We start from the raw sequence: 11,907 nt of genomic DNA, 5'->3' as shown, positions 1-11,907 counted from the left end.
TTGTAGATATTTTTCATTTAACGCAATTTTGGTATCTCATTGTTGAGGACTAAACTTCTTTTTATAAATTTATGATATTTTAGTAACATATTCATGCATTAATAATACAAATTCTAAGTGTAGTTTTGATTTGTGAATTGAATCTTGTAGAGTTGAGTGTCTCTTCATGTGGATGTTGAAATGAAGTGCATGACATTATAGGTTGTTGCTTGTTGGCCCCCCATTATTGGCTTATTGCCATATTGGTTTTAGTTCTCCATAACACTAGATAGATATTTTGGTTTGTGGTTGTTTATGTATCATAATCATCAATAATCATGCATTGTAGACCAAAGAAAATTGAAAGAGGCTTGTGTTGAATGCTGATTGGTCATTGATCATTTCCATTTCTAACTTAGTAACTTTAATTAATTCTCCACCTAATTAATAATAGTGCAACATTTTCTGATGAATGGAGTTAGTTTGTTTATGTGCAAACCGCAGAGTGAAAGTATTGTAAAGCATCATTATTCTCATTCCCCTTCCCATGGATATCACTTCTATGGAATATTCTCATGGTTTGGTTTGGAAAATGGTCATGAGTCATCACATTATGTAATGAATATATGAATAGTTAGAAAAATATTATGGAGTTTTAACTCATTTTTCTGTTATTTTCTTAATTTACAAATAAAAAAGTTTTATATTTGTATATTTTTTAATATTTTAAGAAAATAACAAAGATATTTAAATTTCTACTCATTTAATCTACGCTTTTTTGTTAACAAAATAGTAGTAATCACTCAAAGGATCAATAATTGACTTATTTTTATTAGCAAAGTAATAAAAAAATCAATAGGAAAAAAAAAAAAATAAGCAATTTTATATTTTGAATAAAAAAAAAATATAACAAATTAACATATTGTTTGTATTTTCTAAGTTCAAATGTTGAAGTCAAAATTATATAAAATAAAAAAACAATAAGAATCAATTCAAAATATAATAATCAACGTTCAAAAATTATTTTATTTCCATGTTAAAAGAAGAGAAAAAAATATAATATTAAGTAAACATTTTTTGAATTATTAGAGGAAAAAAAAAAGGTTAGGGGGTCGGTGAAGGAGATGGGTAAGGTTGAAAGCCAGTTGTGAATGCAGAGTGCCAGCAATGAAGTATTAAATTCACATTCACTGCATTAATTGCAACGTGCTTATCCCCTATTATTTGGGCTTTTCCCCCATTTTCTTTTGTTTTTGACCATATGTGAAGATACCTTTTTTTTTTATCTTATTTTTTAATTATGATTCCAATTGGACAAAACTAAACTAATATAGTGTTATCTCTATGTGGGTTCCATCAACAACATTTTCAGACACGATTGTCAAATTCTCCTTTTATTTTATTTTGATTTATTTTTGGTTTGGAGCAAGGTATAGAATCGAGCAAATAAGTAAAATGACATATCTTTATTGATTTTGATGTATAAATAATATTATTTTATTTTATATTATCATTCCTTACGTAAAGAATGGTGTTAAATGAAATAGAAACAAATGAATNTACCCTAATCCTAATAAACATACTCTATCTAACAATCTATATACACCAGAGTATCTAAGGAGTACCTAATTAACAAGATAAAATACTATTTAATATATAACCTTAATTACATCTCCCCTCAAACTTGGGCACATGAAAATTGATGAGACCCAGTTTGTCATTACAAGAGAAGAAATTTTTAGGTGGTAGTGACTTAGTTAGGATATTAGCAACTTGGTTTGTTGAAGAAATTGGAAGAAGCTTAATCAATCCTTCCTGAACTCTATCACGAATAGTATGACAGTCAATCTCTATATGCTTAGTCCTTTCATGAAAGACTGGATTAGCAGCGATATGGAGAGCGGATTGATTATCACAGTACATAACAATAGAACGAGAGAGAGGTATTCTAAAGTCTTTCAACAAGTAAGAGAGTCACACTCCCTCACAAGTAGCAAGAGTCATGGCTCTATATTCAGCTTCAGCCGAGGAGCGAGCTAGAGTGTGTTGCTTCTTACTTCACCAAGAAATCAATGACTTTTCAAGAAAGAAACAAAATCCAGATACTGAAAAGTCTAGTATCTGGACAAGCTCCCCAATCTGAGTCGGAGAAGGCAGTGAGTATGAGATTGTTGGAGGTAGAAAATAACACTCCCTTGGCCGGAGCACCTTTAAGATATCGAAGTACATGCAGAGCGGTTTGAAAATGTTTTGTTGTGGCACAATCTAAAAACTGAGCTTGCCAACTGCGAAGTATATATCCGGCCGTGTATTCGTGAGGTAAATTAAACGTCCAACTAGCCGTCTATAAGGTGCAACATCATCAAGAGGAGTTCCTGAAGATTTAGATAGATGAGTTGTATAATTTATTGGCGTGGAGGCTGGTTTTGCATTCATCAATCCAAACTCATCAAGTAAGTCAAGTGTATATTTGCATTGATACATGGCAATGCCCTGCTGACTTATGGCAATTTCCAAACTAAAATAAATTTTAATTTGTCAAGATCCTTAATTTTAAATTTGTTATCCAAGTGTTGTTTAATCTTTGCAATTTCTCTCCAATCATCTCCTACTAAAACTAGGTCATCCACATAAACAAGGATACATGTGAAGCCTGAATCAAATAGTTTAGTGAACAAACAAATGTTTGATTTTGATTAAGTATATCCATCTTCAATGAGAACACATAACTTCTGATGCCACTGTCTACTAGCCTGTTTCAAGTCATATAACGATTTTTCTAACTTACAAACTGAACCAGCTGGCACTGCCAATCCTAATGGAGGTTTCATATACACCTCTTCTGGTAAATCTCCATGAAGAAAAACATAATTGACGTCTAACTGGTGGACATACCATCCTTTAGTAGCAGCAATAGCCAAAAGCATTCTTAAAGTAGTGAGTTTGATGACTGGACTAAAGGTATCAAAGTAGTCAAAACCTGTCGTTTGAGTGAAACCTCTTGCAACGAGCCTTGCCTTGTGGCGTTCTACCTCACCATTAGGTTTGAACTTGATCTTGAAAATCCATTTGCAACTGATTGCCTTCTTTCCAAAAGGAAGGGAAGTCAGTTTCCATGTTTTATTCTCCTCAAGAGCCTTCAATTTAGCACTTATTGTCTTACGCCAGCAATCATAGAGGATGGCCTCTTCATAACTTCATAACTTCTTGGTTCTGTGGTGGAGGATACAGCAGCTGAAAAAGCTTTATGCCTTATTAACAATGTGTTGTAAGATACATAGTCAGAGATTGGATACTTCACTTCAAAGGAAGTTGGAGATTGCTAAGTCGAAATATTGACTTGCATGCAATGATACTCTTGCAAATAGAATGGTTGTTTTCTTTGCCTGCGTGATCTTCTAAGTTCATTAGCATCAGATGTGCTGTTTGGATTACTTAATGATGCAGCAGGATTCAAATTATTTGCTTCAAAAATGGAAGGTTGGCCAGAAGAAAAATCATGAGATGCAAGTTCAAGTGATTGAGAATTAGGAGAGGATGATGCATGAGAATTAGATGCAGGTGCATGAGGTTCAGAAACGAAAATTTCTTCATTAGAATGCAAGTCTCTTGATCTTGTCAATGAATTATTTTTGAAATTAGAAAGATTTTTCAAATTAAGCAATTTATTTGATGTTTCACTACTACAAAAAAGATCTGAATAAAAATTTATTTCAAGATGAGAAATATTAGAATTTTGAGAGTACATATTTTGAGAGTACAAATTTTTAGTGCCTCAAGATTGATCATTTGAAGACAAAATCTCTTTGAAAGAAAAATATGGTTCATAGAAAACAATATTTCGAAAAATAACAACTTCTTTGGTTTAAGTAAAATATAGCCTTTTGTTCCTGATTTATATCCAAAAAAGACACACTTTCGTGCTCTATGATCCAATTTCTTTCGATGAGCATATAAAGTAGAAGCAAAGGCTAAACAACCAAAAATCTTTCGAGATGTTAATTCTGGAATGTTGCCATTAAGAATCTGATATGGATTATGTTTAAATGTAACTTGGGGTACTCTATTAATTATGTAAATAGCATGAGCCACTGCATAATGCCAAAAACAATTTAGAAGATTAGAAGTAAATATGAGAGCCCTAGCTACATTTAAAATATCTTGATGCTTTCTTTCAATAATTCTATTTTGTTGTGGTATTTTCACACAATTTTTTTGATGTAAAATTCTTTTCTTTTGATAGAAAGAAATCATCAAAAATTCCTGGCCATTATCAGTTCTAATGGCTTTTACCATGATTTCCTTTTGTGTATAAATCATTTCAACAAAATTCTCTAAAAGAGAGCGAGTTTCAGATTTATTTTTCATAAAGAAAATCCAAGTAAACCTACTCCTATCTTTAACAATGGTTAAAAAATATCTATGACCAGAAATAGATGCTGTGGCAATAGGCCCCAAATGTCAGCATGGATCAAATCAAAAGAAAATTCAAATTTACTCAAACTATTCAAAAAAAGGTAACCTCTTTTATTTTGCAAAATGACATGGATCACATGGTACATTATTGTTTGGACATGAGATGAATGGATGCATTTTTTTTAATTGTTGTAATCTACTAAACGAAATATGGCCTAACCTATAATGCCAAAGAATACTCTATGAAGTGTGTGAAGTGTCCTGTTCTTCTGTCATAATATTCAAAATCTTTTCTTCTAATTTGCTAAAGTTAACAGCCATCTTTGCTTGAGTATTTATTGTATACAGCACTCATTTTTTATCAGCAATTCCAATCATCCTCAAGGTAGGCCGCTCTTGAGCATTACATAAAACAACAAGATAAGGCATCAGTAATTTTTGAAATAGAAATGAGATTACATTTAAAACTTGGTACATATAGAACCTCAATCAAATAAAAATTAGCTGAGAAGAAAATTGTTCCACATAAAGTTGTAACAATATGTGAATCATTTGGCATGATAATTTTAACTGGATTAATGTGTTTAATAGAATGAAAATGTTTAATACTAAAACAAATGTGAGCAATTGCTCCAGTATCTAAAATCCAATCTTGAGAATTCAATTCAAAATCGGAAAGAGAAATGAGATGAAATATACCGGCTGAAGGAGCATGAATTGTTGCCAAATTTCATCATGAAGAGGTTCTTTATGTTGCTAGAATAGTGCAATAAGTGCTTCTTTCTGTCTATCCGAGAATATCTCATCCAAACTGATCTTGCCTTCATTTTGGATAACTGTGGGGTTGCATTCTACATTACTCGCAACTACCACTGAGTTCACTGAATTAGCTGAAAGAGGTACTCCATTAGAGTGATTTGGTTGCAGGTATGGTGGAAAGCCATGCTTCTGGTAACATGTATCCACTAAGTGACCTTATTTTCTACAATAAGAGCAAAGTTTGGGAGCTCCTCTAGAATACCTCTGCCACCTTTACCACGTCCTCTTCCTCTTCCTCTTCCTCTGACACTGCCTTGGCTAATCTGATATGCTCTCTTTCACCTATAGATTTAGTGTGAACAGCATTCACTAACATTCTAAAATCTGGTTTGATGAGATGCATCATTTGTCTCTCTTGTTGAAGAAGTAGAGAAAAAACAGTGTTCACATCTGGAAGGGGCTTAAGCAACATAATATGGGAACACACACTTGCATATTGGTCATTTAAACCTCTAAGAAAACGAATCATATAAGACTGCAATCTATATTGCCTCATTATGTCTAATCCACAGCTATAATTACTCAAGCAAGCACAAGTTGGTATGGGTCTAAATTCGTCTATTTCCTCCCAGATCCCTTTCAGTTTTGTATAGTAAGAGGTGATGGATAACTCACCTTGCTTTGTGCTGAACAGATCTTCCTCAAGTTCAACAATTCGAAATAGATCACCCTCATAAAATTGATGTTTGAGGTCCTTCCCCAATTCGTGTGTATTGTCCCACCACAGTACACTTTGCAAAATTTATGGACTCAATAATCCATGTAGCCATGATAGCACAAACGTGTTGCAACGATCCCAAGCATCATACGAATCATCGGTTGGAGCTGGTTTGAGTAACGTGCCATCAATGAATCTAATTTTATTCTTCGATTTTAGACAGATCCACATAGATCTGGACCAGCCAGGTGTGGTAGTTCAATATGGTCAGTGGAGTAGTTGTGAGAGCGATTCCAGGTGTCTCACTTGGGTGAAGGTAGTAACAACTTGAAGAATGTTGTTCAAACTGAGCCATCATCTTTCTGAAAATCTGCTGCAGTGACTTTGCGTATCTGGATTCATCACCTCTGCCTCATTTGTTGTCATTGATAAATAAATCGGACAGATCTACCTTTCACGAGTTACTCTCACTAAGTTCTCATATGCGGTGAAAGATTCACACTTTTTTGCAGGCTCTACACTAACCGCAGCATGACAAAACTTTGTTCAAACGTGCAAAGTTGAATAGTAAAATAGTGTAGCAAGCACCATATGAGAGGGAGGCTCTGGAAAGATAGAAAAAGACAGTTGAGGATGAAAAGCTGTATTATCTTTGTCATTACTATTATCTATATATATACAAGAATATTAGAAACCCTAACCCTAATAAACATTCTCTATCTAACCATCTATATACACCAGAATACTTCAGGAGTACTTAATTAACAAGATAAAATACTATTTAATATATAACCTTAATTACAACTAGTCCTCTTCACTGTTCTTCTTTCACATTTCTGATCTTAATTTTCCTTCTTCGTTTGTTATTCTCACTAGCTGAGAGCATTGACATCGTGGAATTCCACTAACTTGAAATCCTCTATTAGAATAGAGTGAGAGTAACAAAGAAAAAAGAAAAACTAAAATTAGAAATGTGAATGAGGAAGCAATGAGAGAGAAGTGGAGAGGACTAGTCAGTCTAACGAAGTGGAAGTGGGAATGAAGGTTGTTATAACAATATTTTGGATCATATCATTTGTAAAATTATAACAACACTTGTGCTATAATATTTTGGAACACATGTAAGGATCGTGTATGTCCTTTAAAATTACATTATATTTTTTGCGTGAAGTCGGTCATGGTTTAATTTTTTTAATTTATGAATAAAAAATTTTATACATGTTATATGGAATGAGAAATTAATCTCTTTTTATTATATTGATATTTAATTATATTACAAAAAAATAAATATTTAAAAATATTTTTTAACATATAAAAAAATAAAATAAATAACTCAATTTGTTGTTATTGTTACCTAGATTATTTTTTTATCAATAATAGGCTTACCATTGTAATTTTTTTAGTAAGAGTACATAAATAGTACATTGTATATAAGGTGTAATAACTCAACAAACATGTTCTAAGATGTTCAAGCTGTGATGTTGATGATTTGATGAACTAGAAGGGATTAAGAAATGGAAAAAAAATAAGTTATTCTCATTGTTGAAAAGAATGAAAAATCTCCTTAAAAAATATTTGTTGAGTTATTACACCTTATATACTATGTACTCTTTATATACTTTTACTAAAAAAATAATTACAATAATAAGCCTATTATTGATAAAAAATAATCTAAATAACATTATGTTAACCTAAACAGAGTTAGTTTATTTATTTAGTATTTATTTTGGGGCTAGAAAGAGAGTTAGGTGATCAGGATGACTTCGTACCATTTATCATTTTCGGTTTTTGGAACTTATGTTTTTTATATACTTTTTTTTTGAAAATAAATCTAAAATAGATTTATTTTCAAAAAAAAAGTATAAGTACTAGACAAAAGAATTTCTTTTTATTTTGATTAAATTGCCCACCTCCATTCTGCCCATGTCTACGAATTAAACGAAATGAGTTAGATTTTTTTTTTAACGAATTCAATTTTTTATGTCAACTTATTTTTTAGCAGATTAAACAGATTTAAGTGTGTAAATAAACGGATTTTATTCTATTTCATTTTATTTTTGGTAACTTCAACACAGGATATTGAATTAAGTTTATATCAAAATTTTAATTTGGAGAACAGACTCTTTTAAAAAAAAGTGAATTCGACTTAAAATTTATTTAGTATTAATGTCAAATAAATTATCTCAAACTACTAATAGCAAATAAAATGAAAATAAATAAAAACTTTAAATAAACAAAAGCATAAAATTGAAATGAAAATTGAAAGAAAGCAAAATAATAATTAAATATTTAAACAAAATAATTAATAAAAAAGACAATAAAATAAAATAGACTTCTAAATCCTAACACTTACATGCACTTGCATTTCATATCTTTTAATGCATCATTGAGATTGAGAATTTTTGTAGAGTTTGTATGATGATTTAGTGTTTTTTTATTGAAGTCCCATTTTTTTTTTAATTTTTTCTATTTATAGACCATATGATAGACTTATTCTTGAAGAATCTTGACTACGATCTAGTTCTTCCTCTTTTTCAGGCCACCACTCTGAAGGATCTTTATAGTGGTCTCTTTACATCTTGTCTTGTCTTGGTCTCCAAACTCCACATTTTTGTATCGTGTTTACATTTAACCACGTGATGTATTTAGTTTTGACTCCAATTCTTGACTCAAATAAATTAGTATTAAGATCAAATAAATTTTTTACTCAAAACCGATCCAAACTGCACCCCAAACATCTTTAATATTATCCCCATAAGAAACTCAAACTCTAAGCTAAACAATAAGGATTCGGTTCCGCTACGTTACCAACAGCATATCTGCCAACTTCTGCCAACTTTTATTTATAATTGTATTTCATGGAAGTGTGTTCGTGGATGTGTCTAATAAAAATGTCTTTTTTATAGCTATGTTTAATAGAAGTGTCTTTATAGATATATTTTCTGGATGTGTCTCTTTATATATGTATTTAAAATATATTAATTATTAGACACATTCATGAACACACTTCCATGAAACACAATTATAAATAAGAATTGGCAGAAGTTGACAAATAATATGTTGGTACCCTATACTTTTTCATAAGGATTTAATGTGGAAAAAAATTTAGGTTAGCTAGTCACTACTTTGAATACCTTTGTCGTTTGTGACGAAGGATTTGAATAGCTTTTATGCCGCCACGTTTATTGATATTATTTTAAAGAATAATTATAATTGATTAATAAAGGTTAAATAAAGAAGTATACGTTAATATGCAAAAACCAATCTAGATTTGTAAGTTGTTATCAATCAATCTTTGAAATGAAGAAACATGTGTTCGGTATAAGTTTAGTTTGCCGGCTGACCCATGGAATTAACAGATCTAATTTTTATAGGAAAGGGAGGGAAAAAAAAAAAATAGGGCCACATTCAAGTTTTCGCAATAATTGTTTTTGACCACAAGGATAAATACTTTGGATTTTAGAATGAAAGTTTTACTTTTACGGTATGAAGTAGGGGTGGCAATGGGTAGGGTAGGGTAGGGTTTGGAGTCAATCCTAACTCTATCCGCGGGTTGAGATTTTTATATAAATTCAACCCTACACTACCCGCGGGTTGAGAATATCTCAACTCTAACCCTACCCGCTCTTAATCCGTGGGTACCCGACCCTATCCGCGGGTTACAAAAAAAATGCAACGTTATTATATAATTTGATAATAATTTAAAATAGAACTGACTTTTATGTAAAAAGAGTTTATTAAATTATCAATTAATAATCTTCTTTTAATGACTAAGGATCTTTTGTATTTAGCGAGAAGTCTTTAGTTCAACATCTATTTAAAATATATTTTTATATAAGTATATAACATATACATATATAAGGTGCGGGTTGGTCGGGTAGGGTTGAGGCTCAACCCGCACCCTACCCGACCCGCACGAAAACTCTACCCGCACCCTACCCTACCCACTGCGGATCAGGTTGGCAACCCTACCTGACCGGATGGGATCGAGTTGGGTACCCGCGGGTAGGGTACATATTGCCACCCTAGTATGAAGTGAAGTCTATTCTTACTTCTTAGTGAATTTAGTACACCTCTCTTTATTTCATTTGAATCTGGCTACTTCTGAAAATTCCAATTGAATTATAAATACTTAACTGATAGTATTTCTATTTTTATAAAATAAATGAGCCATTGGATGAAATCTCACATTAATCTCACACCATTAAAGGGTAAAGTATACTTTTTGTCTTTTAAGTTTGACAAAAATTTCAAAAATACCCCTAAGTTTTATTTTGTTTTAATTTTATCCCAAAAGTTTTCGATTTGTATCAAATATACTCCTGACGGCTAATTTTTCACAAAATTTAAAACCAATTCAACAACAATTTTATAAGAACAACTCTCAACACAAGCATATCAAGCATAATTTTCATGCATTATTGTTAGATTGGTGTTAAATTTTTTAAAAATTTAGCCGTTGAGAGTATATTTGATGCAAATCGAAAACTTTTAGGACAAATTAAAATAAAATAAAACTTAAGGGTATTTTTAAAACTTTTGCCAAATTTCAAGGACAAAAAAAATATACTTTACCCTTTATAATGTTAAAATATATTTAATATGTATTTTAAAGGCTTATTTCAATTTAAATTTCAATTATAACTTGAATTGATTAAAAATGTATACAATACCCCTATCTTGCAATAGTGCATCACAAAGATAGAAGAGGTTTTCAAGAACAATTTTCAGAATACTGAGTATATATTTTTAGAAATGAAAATATACTATGTATATGTAATATTAAAATCAATCAAATTAGACTCATTTAGAAACAACCAAATATAATGTGGAATAAGGGTTTCACTTTTAAAACTAAATCCAACGGAAACCAAGCAAACCCCTATTATTAATTATTATTTACTAGTAACTTTTAAAACTTATACTATTAATACAAATCACAAATTCCTCTTCTATTCATATTCATGTTCATATTTCCTATGTTGTTTACCATGACATATCGAATGAGTTTTTAATGGGTGATATTAGAATTGAAATTAGGGGTGTGCATGGGCCGGGTGAAACCGGGTTTGATGTGACCCAGATTCGGCCCGAAATATATACCGGGCCTATTTGTTAGACCCGAACCCGACTCTAGACCCGATGAAACCTATACACTTTCGGGCCACGATTATACCGGGTAAAAACCGGGTGAAAACCGGGCCGTTAACATTATATTACCTTGATACCTTCTTGTAAGTTAGTATGTAAAAATATCCAAATTTCCAAGACTCCAACCATTATTTGACATGGTAAAATTCACTTAGAAAAATATAATAAGAAGTAACTCTTCTCTAAAATTAAAGTATAACCATAATCAGTATTAATATTGCCTAATAACACCAAATATTTAAATCAATACAAATAACACAAAATTATGCATTAGTCTAAAGTCTTATGCATTTTAAGCATAAAACATTAACTTATAGTCTTATATATAATGACTAATAACACAAATATTAAGGTTTACAATACTTAAATTTCACATAATAATAACCATCATCCATCACTAATAACACAAAATATTAATTGTGTATGATGATCGGGCCACCGGGCCGATTTCGGGTGACCCGAGCTATGGCCCGGACCCGACCCAAAATAATGACCGGGTCTACTTTTGAGACCCATACCCGGCCCTAGACCCGATGAAATCACATCAAATTAGCCCCTAAAGTGTTCGGGACCGGACCGGGTCTTCGGGCCGGACCGGGCCATGCACACCCCTAATTGAAATTATCTTTATATAACATGTCTTTCTCACGATAATTGTTTTTTAATTAAATTTGGATAGCAATTATTAAAAAAATGGATACCTCCTCTTTTTATTTTATTTTATTAATATACTAAAAGTGGGTTTTTAATTAAGCTTATTGGAGTGAGGTAGCATATGTTTCTTTACTCATTTTCTCTCCAAAATAAAATACATTAATTAAAGAAATAATAAAAGAAGTAATTACAAATTATTATCATTAATAATTTCTAATTCGTGTAGTTTA

General features: G+C 31.4%; 1 long non-coding RNA gene across 1 annotated transcript; it reads right to left on the bottom strand.

The window, feature by feature from the left end:
- LOC110263628 lies at window positions 2,646-6,883 on the bottom strand. Its single transcript, XR_002349493.1, has 2 exons — window positions 5,095-6,883; window positions 2,646-3,213 (listed from the first exon to the last, which is right to left on the bottom strand). It is a non-coding gene; the product is annotated as an uncharacterized LOC110263628 (long non-coding RNA).

This window comes from Arachis ipaensis, chromosome B06 (genome assembly GCF_000816755.2).
Source record: "Arachis ipaensis cultivar K30076 chromosome B06, Araip1.1, whole genome shotgun sequence".
NCBI lineage: Eukaryota > Viridiplantae > Streptophyta > Magnoliopsida > Fabales > Fabaceae > Arachis > Arachis ipaensis.
This window is presented reverse-complemented; position numbering and strand designations above follow the sequence as displayed.